The sequence below is a fragment of the Pseudonaja textilis genome, chromosome Z (assembly GCF_049901715.1).
Source record: "Pseudonaja textilis isolate UNSWEBS1 chromosome Z, rPseTex1.2, whole genome shotgun sequence".
In the NCBI taxonomy this organism is placed as follows: Eukaryota; Metazoa; Chordata; class Lepidosauria; order Squamata; family Elapidae; genus Pseudonaja; species Pseudonaja textilis.
The window spans coordinates 100,773,207-100,791,848 of NC_142008.1; the positions used below are offsets into that span (position 1 = coordinate 100,773,207).

At 44.1% G+C, this 18,642-nt stretch overlaps 1 protein-coding gene across 4 annotated transcripts in view; it reads right to left on the minus strand.

Moving 5' to 3' along the window:
* The window catches only part of ETV4 (ETS variant transcription factor 4), a 33,125-nt gene extending 32,035 nt beyond the window's left edge, over positions 1–1,090 (minus strand). Inside the window, exon 1 of one of the 4 annotated variants that reach the window (XM_087918084.1) lies at positions 877–1,090. The gene's annotated coding sequence lies outside the window, so the exon portion shown is untranslated. The remainder of the gene's footprint in view (positions 1–876) is intronic. The other 3 variants (XM_087918083.1, XM_087918082.1, XM_026710895.2) reach the window with 3 other exon arrangements.
* Positions 1,091–18,642: the final 17,552 nt, after the last annotated feature.

Sequence of the window (18,642 nt, forward strand, 5' to 3'; positions counted from 1 at the left end):
AGATGCTCTCTCTCTCTCTCTCTCTCTCTTTTTGCTTCTTCTGCACCTCCAGAAGAGCCCTTTAATCTGATGCTTTTGGATCTGTTAGGATTACAACTCCCAACAGTCCCAGCCTTCATGAGCCATGTGCTGTCTTGAAGATGGATCCAATGTACAGCAGGGGATGGCTTAACGAAATGCCTAATGAAGGAGAATGGATGCAATCCTTAACCCAAAGTCTACTTTCAAAACTCAGATCCTCTACAAACCCTTTCACCCTTCTGTGTTTCTGCAGCATCCTCCTTCCCCCTTCTTCTTTCCTGGGCGCTTGGATATTATTATTATTATTATTATTATTATTATTATTATTATTATTATTATTATTATTATTCCTTTAGCCCTGTAACTTCCTCTACCCCTTCCTCAGCCTCTGCTTCGCCCATCCCACTGGACAGGAGTTTAAATCGTATCAACAACTCCTGCCCGATTTTCTCCTCTTCAGAAGTTGAGGAAGCCAAACTTCATTATTCACCTCCCTATAGATCTTACATTGGGGAATAAGCCCCATTGACCTCAGTAAGACTTCGTTGCCATATGAATAAGATTAGATTTAAATCTCTCCGGCTTCAGATACCCTTCTGTTTGCATCGGCTGCCCGGCTTCAGATACCCTTCTGTTTGCATCGGCTGCCCTTTCCCCCTAGGCTTCGACCTTTAGATCTTCTTATTTGCCCGTGTTTGCTACGTGATTCTCTCTACAAAAGCAGCCCTGTTTCCCCAGCACCCACTAGGCCTCATGGCTGTTTAAAAAAAAGTTCCTCCTCGTTCCCCCCCCCCCCAACTTCTGTAAAGGTATGTGAAATAAATAAGTTTCTAAGAAAACGTATCTTTTCCTCACCTCCCTTCAGAATAGAAATGAGGGGGGTCAGTTCAGGTCTTTCCTGCCGGCCCCCACCTCAAGGCAGCTGATTTCAAACAAGAAGAATATACTGCTTCGCGAAAAAACAGAGCCGTGTGGAGTTGCTCCCGCCTCTAGCCCGCAGTCGTTTCCTCTTTCACAAAAACAGACTCTTTTCTGTTTCTCTTTGTTTCATTGACTTTGTGAATGAAAGAAAGGAGGTGGGGGGGAATTCCCTAGGCTTGCTGGGACACGCCCAACCAATCAAGGCTCAGCAAGGCCCTCAACCAGATTGAAATAAGGCGTGGTTTGAATGCTTTTGAGCCAATCAGCTGAGATGTTCCAAGATTCATTCATTGTTGGAACTCTCATTCATAAAAAAACAAGAACGCCCAAAATTCATTCATAAAAGGCTGGCGAGGAGGGAGGGAACGTGTCACGGATTGTAAATTCAAAGGCTTGGCTTAGATCGAATCCGTTTTCTAATTGGTCTAAAACTGGTCATGAAGTTACATAAGTAAAGGTGTAAGTATAGTTGTTTACCACCCGTTCTTAAAACCCGCCATAGTAAAGCCCGCCATAGGCGCTGGGGGCAGGGAAGGTCTCTCCAGAGAAAAATAAAGTTGGTAATTTCATGGGTATGTTCTGTACTGAGTTGAACATATCGATAAATTGGGGTGGGTTACCCCCTTCTCCCTCCAGGATTTAGAACTCCATTTCAGAAAATGGAAGAGAAGGAAAATAACTTTTTGTACTAGGTTCAAAGGGATTTAGGCTTTTTAAAATGTGTGTTAGTATAAGAAAGTTATTTATTTTATTAAAGAGAAGACACCTATTTGCTTAAAACATACAACTGTTGATCTTATAATATTCAGAGCCATAAACATTAGGCTGAATCCAGATGTGGTTGATTTATCATGGCGTACAATGCTTCAGCTGCACAGCATTTCATTAGTTTATTATGCCAAGGAGTGAATCCATCATCTACTTGGCCAAGTGCTTCCATGAGCCCCACGTTCTCTGGAGGGTAAGAATAGGCAAGGTCATCCTCTACCAATGCCCAACTCACCAGAAAGGCCACCTCTCTTTTCCTTCTGAGCATTTCTGTCTATCCCACACACTGCAGCAGTGTGGACATCTCTTAGGTCCCACCCCTGGAACAATGCATTTAGTGAGGCCTAGGTGGTATGGGTAGTCTTCAACTTATGACCACAGTTGGGACCAGAATTTATGTTGCTAAGCAAGGCAATTGTTAAGTAAATCACACCTGAGTTTATGACTTAGACTTAGAACAACTTTATTGTCACTTTGAATGTACACTAATTGGCATACATTAAAATGAAATTTTGTTGCATACAGCTCTCCACCTCCAATGTACACCATATAAACATGACCAAATAAATACAAAATTGTGTATATACCCACATATATTATATGACACGGAGAAACAACACAGTCTAGTTCGGATGTACATGGAGAGAAAAAAGAACCTTGTGAGTTTAGATGGCATAGGGAACAAAGCTGTTACAGAATCTGGTAGTCCTGCTAGAAATACTTGGACTATTTTTGCCACAGCCATCAAGCAAATCACTTCAGTTGTTCATTGAGAGTTTTGCAGCAATAATTCAGCACCAGAAAAATGAAACACAGATGGCCGATGCTTCATTTAACACCTTTATAAACGTAAGTAGATTTTACAAACCAGTTGTAGATTTCTCCAACATGGAGCAAACTCAAACAGAAACATGTTGCAAGTTCAGAGCGGAGCTCCAGTCTTCAGCAAGCAAGCAAGTTAGTTTCATCTTCAATAGACAGACTCAGAGCTCAACATAGCTGCAGAGCTTCATATAGAGCCAGGCCTAGGCTACTTTTAATTTCAGTTTCCAGCCTAGGTTAATTCTAGTTTCAGTTTCCAAACTGTCCTCATTGGCTGTTTTAGTTGCTGTGCTTATTCATTGGCTGACCTTGTTACCAAGCTCTTTTCCAGTTCATGAATATACCCTGACATTGTTTAAATGAATCCAGCCTCTCCCATTGACTCTATTTATCAGAAGCCAGCTGGGAAGCTCACAAATGGCAGTCACACAACCCCCAAGATGCTGCAACTATTGTAGATACATACTGGTTGCCAAGCATCCACATTTTGAATGGGGATGCCGCAATGGTCTTAAATGCAAACAAGGACCAGTCACAAGTCATTTTTTTCAGTACTTCTGAATTCAAACCGTTGCTAAATGGATGAGGACTACCTATAGGTCTTGTGACAATATCTCAGAAATATGACCTCTCTTCCTTCCTTCCTCCCCCACCCCAACCCCTCCTGAGAATCAACTGGCTCTTGAATCTCTTAGCTTCCAAGAAAGCTTTGGAGACTCTCGGGCACTGGGTTCAGGATGTCACACGAGTTCCCCCTAGGAAGGAGAACACATGCCCTGACTGTGTGATTCTGTACAGCATTTTTATTGGGACATTGTGATTTGTTTTTATAGTAGCATGTTACCCAGTATGAATTAGGAAGCCATATAAACTTAAAAAGGGAAGCCATATAAATTTTACTTATTTAAAATGAAATAAGTAAATAAATAAATGTGGACTTCTCTGCCTTTCAGCAGCCTGCCTTGCCTATTGTGATTCATGATCCATTCTAGATGAGTTCAAATCACCAGGATCAAAGGGATTACATCCCAGAATTCTGAAGGAGCTGACAGGCATGATCCCAGAACTATTAAACCATATTTTTCAAACATCCTGGAGGAATCAACCAGAGGATAGGAAAAGAGCTGATATGGTTTCCATCTTCAAAAAAATAAAATAAATGGATTCAGGAAACTGTAGACCAATCAGCCTGACATCAATACCTGGGAATAACCTGGAAAAGATAATCAAACAACAGATGTGTGAACACCCAGAAAGCAAGAAAAGTTATAACCAGAAGCTGTTAGGAATGTAAGTGACCTAACAGTTGGGTTGAAAAATATATAAATCAGGATAGACATTTTAATACTGTCTCTTTAAGGGAATGCTAAAATTGTAATTGGGTGTGGTTCCTCAAACGGCCATAAGATGGAGCCAGAAACCTGGCTTGTTCTGTTCTTCTGTTGTTGAGAGTGTTGCCCTTCCTACATTTTTCCCTATTGACTGTTACTGATCATTGTTATTCTTGGATTTGATGTGAGTCTATTACTGAACTGTTTTTGAGACTGGACTTTGATTTTGAATTATCCCTGGACTGAAAACTGCTTTAACCATGAATGACTTGGACTGTTTGTTGAACTTCACTTAACCGTTTTATTGGAAGTAAAACCTACATTTTACTATACAGTGTATCTGTGTGCTGGTTGTGTGTTATTCTTTTTTTTTTAAGAATTTTATTAATTTTCAATAAACAAACATACACAAACAAAACATAAAACATAAAAACATAAAACTTCTTTTTGGAAAGCGGCTTAGTCCCGGGTTACATCTTTTGGTACAGACATAAATCAAGTTCATGCTCACTTTATATACCATTTCTTATCTTATTTACCATTCTATATTTTCTATATGGCTTCTCCTCTCTTTTCACTCTCTTAATTCTATTTATTTCATCTCAATTTAGATCATTATGCTTATATCTTTTGTCCATTCTATTTCAATTATCTATTTTTTTTTCTCAACACAATATTTTTCCTGTATCATTGGCAAATGGATGGAAGATGAAAGCGTCTGGTGAAGGTACTGCCTATTGTTCTTGTGTAAATGAGCATTTAACTATGTTATATATACCTAAACTGAAATTAATTTGTTATCAGTAAGGGCTTTATTTAATATTGGTTATGTACTAACCTTTAGGGGAGATAACTGTATAATAGAGAAAGAGGGTACTACTGTTACTGCTACTTTAGAGAATGATTTATATGTGAGGAGTTTCGGTTTGCAGTGCTTCGGCAGCAGGCAGGAATCCGCGATCATGCGTGGTTTTTGCCTGCACTCACCGCTGGAGTGCCCCGAGCCAGCCGGCTTCGGGGCTAAGCCACCCCGTAGAGGTGGTGAAGATAGGGGAGATCCCGGCAGGATCGAGGGGAGGTGCACCTCTCCTCCTCAGCTGGCTAAACTCCCTTTTCCGAAGGCGGTAAGAGCAGCGGTCAGAAATGGCCGCCTCAAAGAAGCACTCATCCAGAAAAGAAAATGCAGGAGGAAGTTAAGAAGTGAAAGTTTTGGCTGACCAGGATAAGAAGCCTGAAGTATCCTGGAATTCAAATTTTAAAAAAGATACATCGCTCCCAAAGAAGATTCGGAAGCAGCGAATGAAAGTGAAAAGGGAAAGGTTTTTTTTGCACTCTCCTTCCTTATGTTGACAGCAGATGAATGAGAAATTGGAAAAACCCGCTTTGGCACCAGCAGGTAATTAAACTGGAAAATTAAATGCCAAGGGAACAATAAAGATTTCTGAATACTTAAAAAACTTTTTTTTCTCTGTAAGTGGGAAGGGAGAGGAAAAGAATAAGAGTAAGATTTGGCTGGAGGAGGCTACTTGGAATTTAAAAGAATCAAAAGTTAAATCATAAGACTTCTAAAAGATACTGGAACTTTGTAACTAAATTGTAACCCCAGGAAGAGAAAGTGAAAAAAGAAGAAAGTGTTAAATGGAACAGCTTGTGTGTATTGGGATTGCTTGGTGACTTTGGGACTTTTGGAAATTATATTTGAATGATTAAAAACACTTGGGTGGTTGTTTAAAAAGTTTTTACAATGGCATCACTTGTGGATGAACTGAAAATGGAATTTAAGAAATATAAAGAAGAGGAACAAGAAGGGAAGGGCTCTTTTGGCTCCATTTTTCATTTCTTAGAAATGGCGATCTGTATCTATGAGAAACTACAAGAAACTGCGGCATCAAGAAGATTGGGACAAAGAAGAAGCCATTTTTAATGAACAAGCAACTTTATCTGGGGAAGAAAGAGGAAAGGGGGAAAAGAGAATGGAGAATTTAAGACCTAAAAAAACAACCAAAAAATGGAAAGATAAGGTGAAAAGTGGATATAATGTTAGAAAGCAACAGAAAAAGGGAACACAGAAGAGGGAAATGGACATGGAGAGACAAGGGGGTAAAAAGGGCAGAGTGAAGAAGTAAGGGAGGAAGGAAGGGAAGAGAAGCCACAAAGGTCTGGAACAAGATGTAAAGAAACAGGACTCATTTAGAGACAATGGGTAAAAGTATAACTGAAAAAGAGATTCTGCAAAGGTAAATAAGATTGTATTGTTATACTTGTATTAGAAATAATGTTAGGAAATTGAAACAACATATGATTATAGAATGGGATAATATACTCAGTTTAATTCAATGAAACTTTTTTGAACAAAATAAATGAAATGAAATAAATGAGAGAATTGAATTAGGAAGGAATGGGAACATTTTAATTATATAATGTTTTAAAATATAAAGTGAAATGGGGGAAGTTACTACGTAAAATTTACAAGTGTTCTCATAGAAGCATGATACCTATTTGAAAAGTAATGCGTAAAATGTTTAAGATTTAAATGAATATTAATCTTAACAAAAAAAGTTCAATTGGTAGGGATTGTTGTTTTAATTATATTATATATTCATAATTTCTTTTTTTATTAAAATATAGTGTGTAGCTTTAGTATGTACTAAGCAGAATCCGAATGAAAGTTATGTATTATATTAAGTGTTATAAATTTAGGGGAAAGATATAAAGGCGTCATGCTCCAATCAGTGATTACAGGAGAAATCTTGTGTTAATGAGAAAAGACAATAGACAGCTGAAATAGGACAGACAAAAGATATAAGTATAATGATTTAAACTGAGATGAAATAAATAAAATAGAATTAAGAGAGTTAAAAGGGGGGAGAAGCTATAAAGAAAATGTAGAATGGTAATAAGATATGGAATGGTATATAAAAGTGAGCATGACTTGAATTTATGTCTGTACGAAGAGATGTAACCCGGGATCAAGCTGCTTTCAAAAAAGATGTTTTATGTTTCCATGTTTCCATGTTTTGTGTTTTGTTTGCTTATGTTTGTTTTTTAAAAATTAATAAAAAAAATTGGGGAAAAAAAAGAGAATGATTTATATGTGATACATGATGACCAGTTGAAGATGGCTAACTCGGTTTATAACAATGTTAAGCCACATGATGAATGTATACATTTACTACATAGATGTCTGGGGCACATTAATTTCAAAATGTTGAAACAAACTGTTGAATTGTCAGAGGGAGTAAAATTGAAACCTTGTAGCAAGTATTTAAACTGTAATGCCTTTAGCCAAGAGAATTAGGTTATTCCAGCAAACAGACTTAACGGGTTTAAGACCAAAGAACCTTTTGAGGTTGTTTTTGCTGACATAATTGGTCCTAAGAAACCTAGTTTGGGAGGTGCCTGCTATATTTTGAGTATAATGGACCATTGTACGGTTTCTGCAATCTCATGAAAAACAAAACAGAAACATTTCTTTAACGGGCTAAGATTTGCTGAGAGAAAAATGAGGAGTAAAGTAATTACTTTAGTTACTGATAATGGGACTGAGTTTATTAACAAAAGATTCCAAACAATGCTGAAATTAGCTGGTGTCGAGCATAAACGTTCTGTACTTTACAGACCACAACATAACTCGTTCGTAGAACGAAGAGGGCAAACGTTACAAGCCATGGCTCGCACTATGTTATCTGACTCAGGTTTGCCTGAAACACTGTGGGGTGAGGCCATAATGTGTAGTAACCATGTGTTGAACAATGTGGCAAACACAACAACTGGAGAATTGCCATTCACTCGTTGGCATGGCAGAAAACCAAATCTTATCTACACACATTTGGAGCTCCAGCATGGGTGCATATTCCCTCACAAGTAAGAATGAAAGGGCAACATAGAGCTAGGAAATTATTTTTCGTAGATTACGAGGCCAACCACAGATCGTTTAGATTTTGGAATCAAGGCACAGCTCATGTTTATTGTAGTGCTAGTGCAAAATTTCTTGAGCACATTGGGTGGGATAAACTGGAACAGGAATCCAACAATGATATTATTGACACCCAAATAGTCTCTAAAGATGAATTAAGTAAACCACGAATAGCCATTAAAGAGGAAGAACAGGCACAGAAGGAAGTAGTAGAACAGGCACAGGAAGAAGTAGAAGAACAGGAGCAGGTGGCACAGGAGAGTCCACCGTTAGCCCTGTGTTACCAAGACATTCAATCCTTTTAACATGACCACCTGATAGATATCAGGCTAGTATTGTATGCCAAGTGAATACAGTTCCAAATAATTATAATGAACTAAAACTGTATCCTGCTAAGGATCAGACTGCTTGGCAGGAAGCAATGGATAAGGAACTGGAATCATTAAAAAAGTTGGAGGTATATGAAAATGTTAAGTTACCATCTGGTAATCATGTCATAGGATGCAAATGGATTTATAAACTTAAGACAGGTGTAGATGGGACTGTTACCCATAAAGACAGGTTAGTAGCACAAGGGTTCAATCAGACAACAAATGACTACGATGTGGTGTTTGCACCTGAAGGCTACTACCTTACGAGCAGCATTAGCATGGGCAGCTAAGGAGAAATACATTATAAATCATTTAGATGTAGAGACAGCATATCTGCATGCACTGTTGCAACACACTATATATTTAGAGAAACCTTTAGGTAGCAAAAATGATAATACAACTGATTGCTGGAAATTGAAAAAGAGTCTTTATGGCTTGAAGCAATCAAGATATGAGTGGTACCAGTGTATAGTTAAGGAATTAACTAAGATAGGTTTTGTAGCTGGCGTGGCTGATCCATGTTTATTTAAAAAGAAAAGTAATGGTATAATTTCATTGTTGCTATTGTTCACTGATGACAAAGCATTAATCACCAAAACTGAACAAGAAGCTACCGTGTTTCTCCAACAATACAGCCTCCCAATAGGAAGTCCCAGCATGCTTTATAGGCATAAAATCAGATTAAGCCCCTCCCCCCAAATTAAGGCCTATATTAAACATGCGAAATGGGGAATGGCAGAGGGAGGGGGCTGGCCGTTAGGAAGTACTTTTGTTGCATACCTGGATATGGTGCTGCCTGCATTGACCTTGGCATAGGTGGGGCACTTCATATTGGGAGATCTTCCGCCGTTGCTTTCCCTTCTCCCTGTGCTGCCATGGCGTTTAGAGCAACGCCGCGGTGTTTGGCGCAGCCATGCACAGCCAGCCAGGGCTCCTCCCTGCAACCGGAGCCCGGCGGAGACACTCGCTTCAAGTGCTCCTGTCACTGCCTTCCCTTTGCCTTCGAAGGCAAAGCCAATTCTTTTAAAAACAATGCCCTACTACCGGTACGACAAAGCCTCCCCTGCCCAAGAGGGCAGCCCAACCCCACGTGGGGAGGCGAATCTCCCGGGGCTGCAGCGCAGGATCAGCCCATCCTGGGAGAAGCGCCCAGCCGCCATCCCTGCCTGGCGCCAGGCAGAGCATGAAGAGCTTCGCCTGGGGTGCCCAGCGCAACTGACAGGCGGGCCCTCCTGCCCAGCAGTGGAACTCTTGCCAAGGCAGCGAGTGCCTCCCCGCCAGACCCTCTGCTCACCTCCGCTCAGAGCCATGTGGGCTGGGCAGAGCTGGGAAAGCGAGCCACGGGTGTGCACCCGCCTGCCAACCAAAAGAGCCAGGCCGACCTGAGCTTGGCTTCCTTCCCAAGTCCCTCAAAGCCCGAACCCAAAGGGGCCACTGGGAGAGGCTGCCCGAGGCAATGATAGCGCCCACCCGTCCGTGGTCAGGGAGGTGAGGTGACAGCAGCGCTGCTTCCCTGGGGCGTAATGATCGTACCAGCAGAGGGGATGAACATGTACATCCAATGATCACCTGCTTTCCTTGGTAGGACACGTAATAGGAGGTAGGAGTATTAGGAACCCAGACCACTTTGAGCTGAACAAAAGTGAAGATGGAATAAAAATCCGATAAACAAATAAACCAGCCCCATGTGGGACAGAATAAGATTCAGCAAAGAGGGAAGTGTATCATATGCTGGCATTGCAGCTCTGTGAAATAATTTGGAAGGTTCCCATTTGCAAAATGTTTCTGCAGAAATTCAGATGTTTGGTAGAAGGTAGAAAAGCAAAAGAAACAACATTAATTCTGCCATTTAGTAATCAGCCAGGTTTTTGCAGCCGGATTACAGTATCCCCTATAAATACAAAGGAAGTCCTTGGTTGTTGATACTGGAATTTCTATTGCTAAGCAATGCACGATAAAGTGTGATATCAGGTAACTTCATTGCTTAGTGACAGAAATCCTTGTAGTCCTCCAAACCATTCCCAGCTTTGCCTCCCCAACCCTGAACTTCAATAAGGCAAGAGATTTCCTCCTCTTTAACTCCCCCACAACCAATTATCTCATCCCACACGATCTCTGGCCTTTTGGACACCCTGCCCTCTGACAGTTCTGCCACCTTGCACTCTGCTGGCCTTGCCAAGCCTTGCCACCCTCATCTGAGCTTCACTGCCATCTTCTTTCTTTGATTTCAGGATAAAGTGATTTCAGAAGCACCCTTTGTGAGGCAGCGCTAATTGCACCAGGCTTTCTTCCTGAAAAAAGAAGTGTATGCAGCTTTCTTGAAAGGCTCCGAAACCTTCAAAAGCCTCACACGAAGGCCGCATGCCATTTGGACAAAGCATCATACAGTTTGGATAAGTGCACACTTAACTTCTGGAGGAAGGCCTGCTGCAGCCAGCAATTGCCTTGCAAAGGCCAGGCCGTGGGAGGAAGAAAATGGAAGAAAAGTCAGTAGGAAGCGGCAGGATAGTAAAGCCCAGAGTGATGGGATGCAGGCTGACCAAAAGGGCAGAGATGGGGAGGAAATAAGTGGGGAGATTTGAATGGCCTGGCAGTTAAAAGTGTGGGTTGGCTGCCAAGACCCCAAATGCTGATCACATAACTGCAGGGATGTTGCAATAACCGTAACTCAGATATTGCCTGCAACTACCATTCATTCACTACCATTATAACTTTGAACAATTGTTGAATGAATGGTTAACTGAAGACTACAATACCCAGTAATATAGGGGAGAAATTAGCAGAAATATAGGACTTGAGCAAAAGTGGACTGTACAGATTATTTAATTTTATGGTCATTAAGGCGTATTAAGTACCAGACTGAGAATAACACGCCACTAATCAACTGGATTCAGATATTCAATCATACTTCAAAGAAACTCTTTAAGTTTATTACATTGGTCTTAACTTTCTCACAGTGCTGTTTTCAGTGGGATAGTTTTAGGCCTGACTAAGTGTGCGTCCAGTCATCTAACTGGTAGTTTTGTGCCCTTAGTTTGCTTTGTTTTGTTCTAGCCCACTCATGGGAAACAAGGTGCAGCGGGGGGAGGAGGAGGAGAAATGCAGGCAGCATCACAGTGTTGCCATACAAGTTCTGCCTGTTTGTCCAAAACTTGCCACTCCTGCAGGCACCACAGTTGGACTCCCACCTGGTGAAGAAGTTGCTAGTGAGTTCTCCTGCTTTATAATCTGGAAGCAGATCTTAGCAAGAAAGAGATTCACAAAGTGAAATATTGATCGGGAGGGCTTGCTACAGGGAATCTCGTAAACACCCATGCCTGCTTAACCTCCTCCCCTGTATGGAGGGGCCCTCCTGACCACAAAAAGAATTATGACTCAGAACATGTATTTGGCTTTGTGGACAGGCTTCGCAGTGGAGAAAAAGACCCTAGCATATTTTTTTTAAACGAGTAAAATCACAGCTAACCTTCTGTCACCCCAACTTAATGTGGAATTGGCTCAGTGAGTGGCAAAATCTCCTGGGTTGTAGCTGATCTCAGAAAGAAATTTCAGATTGATCCTGGTTTCAGGACCAGAAGAAGGATTGCCTATGAATTCCAGGGCAATAGAGTAACCTGACCATGGAAGAGAAGAAAAGTGCCTATAAAGGCAATTGCAAACCACTTCTGTAATGCCGCCAAGATAGCTTCAGGGATCAGGAAGTCAGTCCAACTTGGAAGCTGCTTTACTTTTTTTTTAGTATGGAATGGAGGAGGGGTAGCAAAAGCGCTTACTTTGTTCAAAATGCCAAATGCACAAATAAAAGGTTACTCAAGTGTGGGGGGAGAGTATTACCCCAAAATGGCACTAAAAATAAGCAAACATTTATTTAATCAAGGAAATAATCAAGGATTCATCTTTTTGAAAAGCAAAAAGAGTTGGAGTTAAGCATCCTCTCTAAGGGAGATAGTTCACGTTAGGGAATCACTGCTGAGAAGGTCTATTTTCTGCCTCTTTCCAACATAATCTCTAATAATGTAGCCCCTGTTGCTGCAGTTGTGACTGCAGCAATCAAGCACTAATGCTGACTTCTGCTTATTCCCACAATCTTCCCAACTTAGTTTCAATCAATTTCAATCAAAATAGAGCTGTGAGGGACCTTGGAGGTCTTCTGCAGGAGACTGTAGGTGTTCTATATTAACATTCTCCAAATCCTGAACTCTGGTCCGCACAGACCGCAACCCGATTGGCTGACTAAACGAATGTGATTGGTGCGCTAAGGATCTACTGCGATTGGCTGAGCCGATCGCGGGAGATTCAAAGCACTGTCATTGGCCGTGAGCCGCCAGCCAGTGCTATAAGAAAAGCCGCGCGGCTCACATTTGTTGTTCAGAACTCAATGCTAAATAAAGAGCTGACTGTTCACTGTGAGTCTCAGGTCTCAATGAACCCGATCTACCCGATCTAACACTGGCGACGAAGGTGGGATCGTGAGATGAGAGACCAACAAGCACGTGGCAAATGGCGTGAAATGACCAGCAAAATGGCCAGCAGCACCTCACCACCCGCTCCCTTCAACCCGGCCACTGAGGACTGGGAATCCTACACCGACCGGTTCCAGATGTTCCTGGAGTGCAGTAACCTTAAGGATGCCAACGGGCAGAGAAAGCGAGCTGTGTTCTTGACACACTGCAGGCCCACAGTATTCAAGATGGCCAAAGCGTTGGCAAAGTCCGCCAACGTAAAAGAAACAGACTGGGCTGACCTCGAGCCCATCCTACGAAACCATTACACTCCTGCCATGCCTACCCTCATCCGAAGGCACGATTTCTACCGGCGAGACCAGCGCGAGAGCGAAGCCATCAGCGACTTCGTGGCCCAGCTGAGGGATCTCGGAGGCCTGTGCAGGTTTACCGACTTGGACGAAGCCCTACGAGACCAAGTCGTTCTCGGACTCAGAGACCCTGTTCTACAGAGCAGGCTAATGGCCAAGGGTGAAATCTCCCTCGCAGACACCCTCGCAGAGGTGACTGCAGCTGAGGCCACTTGCAAATCGGCAGCCTGGATGAGGCAAGCGAACGTGATGGAGTGACTGACAACTCTCGAGACGACCCCAGCACCGAAGAGACACGTGGAGACCAGCACTGGGCAACGACCACCCACCATGGCGACGTCGATTCCCGCTCTGACACCGAAGATGAGGAGGAGGAGATCCACCAGCTCCAAGCAGAAAGCAATTGGCAGGACCACAGGGGACGTAAGTTGGGGTTCCATTGTGCCGGCTGCAGCGGCAATCACCCCCGCTCCGAATGCCGTTTTCTCGATGCCATCTGACGGCATTGCGAGAAGTGGGGACACATCGCCAAGGTATGCCGGAACAAGCGGAACTACAGCCCCCAGCGACAAGGCAGCAGCCCCCAGCGACAAGACGGCACCCCAGGAACCGAGACCGCCAAGCCGAGAGCCGATGGAGCCGAGACGGCCAGAATAAACGACTCAGCGAGGCACAGCGATGAGAGGAAACCCACCAGACGGTCGTCATCAGCCATTCCTCAACCCTCAATGCCCAGAAGGTAAGCGTGGAGTTAGGCATCGAGGACCAATTATGTGAAATGGAGGTGGATTCCGGATCCTACCTCTCCATGGTCTCCTGGCACACAATCAAGCGCCTGGTGCCTACCATCCGCCGCTGTGAACTAGATGACCAAAAGGTGACCCTGAAGGACTACCAAGGACTGCATCCCTGTAGTTGGCATTGGACATTTTAAGATCACTTTCAAAGGCCACACCGAGGTGCTGCCACTAACGATCGTAGAACAAGGAACGCCCCAGCCTACTTGGACTGCAATGATTTTCCCCACTGGGAATTCAGGTGACGGGCGTTCACTACACCGACGAGGCAGACTGGGAAGTGGCTCTCATGAGGGACTTCCAGGAGGTCTTCGATGACACCTAGGCAAGTACCAAGGGGCCCCTTTCTCCTTCAACCTTAACCCAAACGTTGCCCCAATCCGCCTTAAACCACGGCGAGTGCCATTTGCGCTCAAACCCAAAATCGATGAACAGCTAGAAAAGCTCATCGCACAAGGGGTCTTAGAGCCAATTGACCATGCCCGCTGGGAAACACCCATAGTCACCCCCATCAAACCGGATGGCTCCATAAGAATCTGTGGTGACTATAAGGCTACCCTCAACCATGCCCTGCAGCAAAGTGCCTACCCCATCCCAGTGGTACAGCACCTTCTGCACTCACTGGGGGGAGGCCGGGTCTTCACAAAGCTCAACCTGGCTCAAGCCTACCAGCAGCTGCCGGTCGACGCCAAAACCACTGAGGCGCAAACGATTGTTACACACCGGGGATCTTTCCAATGCAACCAACTCCAATTCGGAGTCAGCGTCGCACCAGGAGTCTTCCAGAGCCTCATGGAAAGACTTCTCCAGGTAATAAAAGGAGTGGTGCCCTACTTTGATGATGTGCTGGTGGCAGCCGCCAACAAAAAACAATTGGAAACCTGCCTAAGGGCAGTGCCGCAGAGATTCAAAGACTCTGGCCTTAAAGTTAAAAAAGGGAAATGCCAACTCTGCACCGAGAGGGTCGAATTCTTGGGGTATCTCCTAGACCAACACGGAATCCACCCCACCGGGAAAAAAGTTAGAGCCACCAAGGAAGCCCCCACACCAAAGAATAAGGCGGAACTGCAGGCGTTTTGGGGACTCATTAACTTTTATAATGTTTTCCTACCCCAAAAGGTGACCGCAGCGGAACCTTTGCATAGGCTGTTGGATAAAACAGCCACCTGGACTTGGGGGAAGCGGGAGGAAAACGCATTTCAACAGACCAAAAACCTGCTAACATCAGACGCAGTCCTCATCCAGTATAGCGAGACCTTGCCACTGACGGTAACATGCGACACATCACCCTTTGGCACCGGGGCAATCCTCAGCCACACATTACCGAATGGGAAAGAAGCACCCATCACCTTCTTCTCGAGAATGCTGTCCAAGCCGGAGAGGAATTACAGCCATCTGGACAATGAAGCCCTAGCAATCATCTCCGGGGTGAAAAGGTTCCACGAGTACCTCTATGGTAGGACCTTTTCAATCGTTACAGATCACAAACCGTTGCTAGGGATATTGGCAGGGGACAAGGCCACCCTGAACATCATGTCACCCAGGATGACAAGGTGGTCCGAGTTCCTTGCTGCCTACAGCTATGAGCTGACATACCGGCCCGGCAAAGACATTTCGCACGCAGACGCATTGAGCCGATCCCCCCTACCAGACCTGGAGGATGACCCAGCACCCACAACAACAACCCTGCAAATAGAGACTCTACCCAGCTCACTCCTGACCGCGCCAGACATTGCCCGAGAAAGAAATAAAGACAAATGGCTGGTGCGGGTCTTGAGCTAGGTAGAGAGAGGATTGCCAGAAAGCGACGACAATGAACATTTCAAAGCCTTCAGGAACCGGCAAACCGAACTGTTCTCACAGAAGGGGTGCATACTTTGGGGAGACTGGGTGGTTATACCAGAAACATTACAAAAAAGGGTACTAGTGATGCTGCATGAGGGGCACCCGGGCATTGTCAAGATGAAAGCCCTGGCCAGGAGCTATGCTTGGTGGCCAGAGATGGACAAGCAAATCGAGACGTGGGTAGCCAGTTGCAAAACGTGCCAGGAGACTAGGTCCACCACCACCCCGCCGCACCAGTCCTGGAATGGGAAACCCCCAGAGGCCCCTGGTCGCGAATCCACATAGACTTTGCTGGGCCCACCAAGGGACACACATTTCTCATCACCGTGGATGCTTACTCCAACTGGTTGGAAGTAAACACCATGAAAACAACAACAACGGAAGCCATCATAAATAAACTGAACAAACTTTTCATGACACACGGGTTGCCAGATGTGCTAATGTTGGACAACGGGCTACAGTTCACGGCACTAGCATTTGAAAAATACCTGGCCAAATGGGGAATAAGGCACGCCTTAACTTTGCCCACTCACCCGGCGGTGAACAGGCAGGCGGAGCGCATGGTTCAATACAAAAAAAAAACATCCAAAAAATAGAAACCGGCGAAATACAAGAAAAAATAAATAAAATGCTATTCATACAGCACATTACACCCAACACAACCACGAATAAAAGCCCAGCAGAGCTACTGATGGGCAGAAAATTAAGGTCCCCACTAGACCGACTGCACCCCACATACAACCCAGAAAAAAAACCCAGACTCATCCAGTAGGCATCGAACATTTAACATTGGAGACACCATCTACGCAAAAAATTTCATGGGAGACCCACTCTGGGTACCGGCACAAATTATCCAGGTAACGGGCCCCCAATCATACCAACTGCAAACCACCGATGGAAGAAGCTGGAAGCGGCACATCGACCAGTTACGGTCAAGACTAACCGCTAACAGCCCAGAGACCCTGCAAACAACTAAAGAAACCAGAGGGGGGGAAACCTCAACAACCAAGCAAGGGGAAGAAGAAAGGCCTAAAACGCAGGCAGACCCCCCCAAACGCAGGCAGACCCCCCAACCAGAACAAGCCAACCCCAAGCAATAAACCAACCATACTCACCAGAAAACCTCGAACCGTTGCAGATGGGAGCTTCACCTGGAAGGAGCAGCCAAGCCAGTTCAACCAGCCCAGAAAGACCGGGCAGGAACAGCGCAGCCGGCAACTCGACCGACCCGGGTAGACCGGGTGGGAGTTGCAGCCATAGGCCCGGCTCACCCTTCCAGGCGGTTCCATCGAAGGGTTTGAGAGTGACGAGGAGCCCGTCCAAACCGGTCGGCAACCAAACACATACTGAGCCACGCAAGTCAACTAGGCAGGTATGAAGCCCCGCCTACCTGCGCGACTATGTCACCACGCTCCGTCGGGCAAAACCAAGAGGCGGGGTGTTCTATATTAACATTCTCCAAATCCTGTACTCTGATTGGTCCGCACAGACCGCAACCCGATTGGCTGACTAAAAGAATGTGATTGGTGCACTAAGGATTTACCGCAATCGGCTGAGCCGATCGTGGGAGATTCAAAGCGCTGTCATTGGCCACCGGGCCGCCGGCCAGTGCTATAAGAAAAGCCACGCGGCTCACATTTGTTGTTCAGAACTCAATACTAAATAAAGAGCTGACTGTTCACTGTGAGTCTCGCGTCCCAATGAACCCGATCTACCTGATCTAACAGTATACAATTTGAAACAGGTAGCTATCCAGTTCCTTCTTAAAAACCTCCAGTGATGAAACTAAGGAGAACATTTGTTCTGAAGACAAGATGTTCTACTGGTTAATTGTCCTCACTGATAGGAAGTTTCTCCTTAATTCTAGGTTTCTTCTCTCCTTGATTAGTTTCCATCCATTGTTTCTCGTCTTGCCTTCTGGTGCTTTCTTTATGGCAGCTCCTCAAATACTGGAATACTGCTATCATCTCACCCTTAGTCCTTCTACACTAGCCATACCCAGTTCCTGCAACCATTCTTCTATGTTTTAGTCTTCAGGCCTTTAATCATCCTAGCTGCTCTTCTCTGCACTTTTTCTAAAGTCTCAACATCTTTTGTATCGTGGTGACCAAAACTGGATGCAGAATTCCAGGTGTGGCCTTACTAAGGCTTTATAAAGTATATATACATCATACAATTTTGATTTTATGCCTCTATTTATACAATCAAGGATTGCATTAGCCTTTTTGGCTGCTGCCATTCACTGCTGGCTCATATTTAAGAGGTCCTCCACTAGCACTCCAAAGTCCCTTTCACTATTACTCCAGATGAATTCAGTTTTAACCTGCATGGCTAGTGTAGAAGGACTAAAAAGGACTAAGGGTGACATGATAGCAGTATCCCAATATTTAAGGGGCTGCCTCAGAGAGGAAAGGGTCAATGTCAATCTATTTTCTAAAGCGCCTATAGGCCAGAAAAGGAATAATGGGTGGAAACTGTACAAGGAGAGATTTAGCCTGGAAATAAGGGGAAACTTTCTGACAGTGAGAACAATCAACCAAGGGAACAGCTTGTCCTCGGAAGTTGTGGGAGCGCCATCACTTGAGGCTTTCAAGAAGAGATTGGACTCCCATCTGTCAGAAATGGTGTAGGGTCTCCTGCTTGGGCGGGGAGTTGGACTAGATGACCAAGATCCCTTCCAACTCTGATTATCTGTTATCTGCATCAGACCTAACACAACATGGACATTTTCTCAAATGATGAAGATTGAAATTTAAAATATCTGGAAAACACATATTTGGGAGAGAGGGTGCAGATTATTAATAGCCAGAGCAATAGCCAAAGCAACTTGTCTTCTCCAAGTTAACCAACTGTCAGCTCTTTCAGATAATTTAGACAGGAAATATCATTAGACGAGTTAGTTCTACTTTGTTATAAGGCAACATTAACAAGCAAAATATTGCAAGTGTGAAACCACAAATGTTCTACCACCTCTTTTTACAGCCTGATCAATTTAGGATGAATCCTTCCTAAAAAAAATTTCTCTGAAATTTAAGTG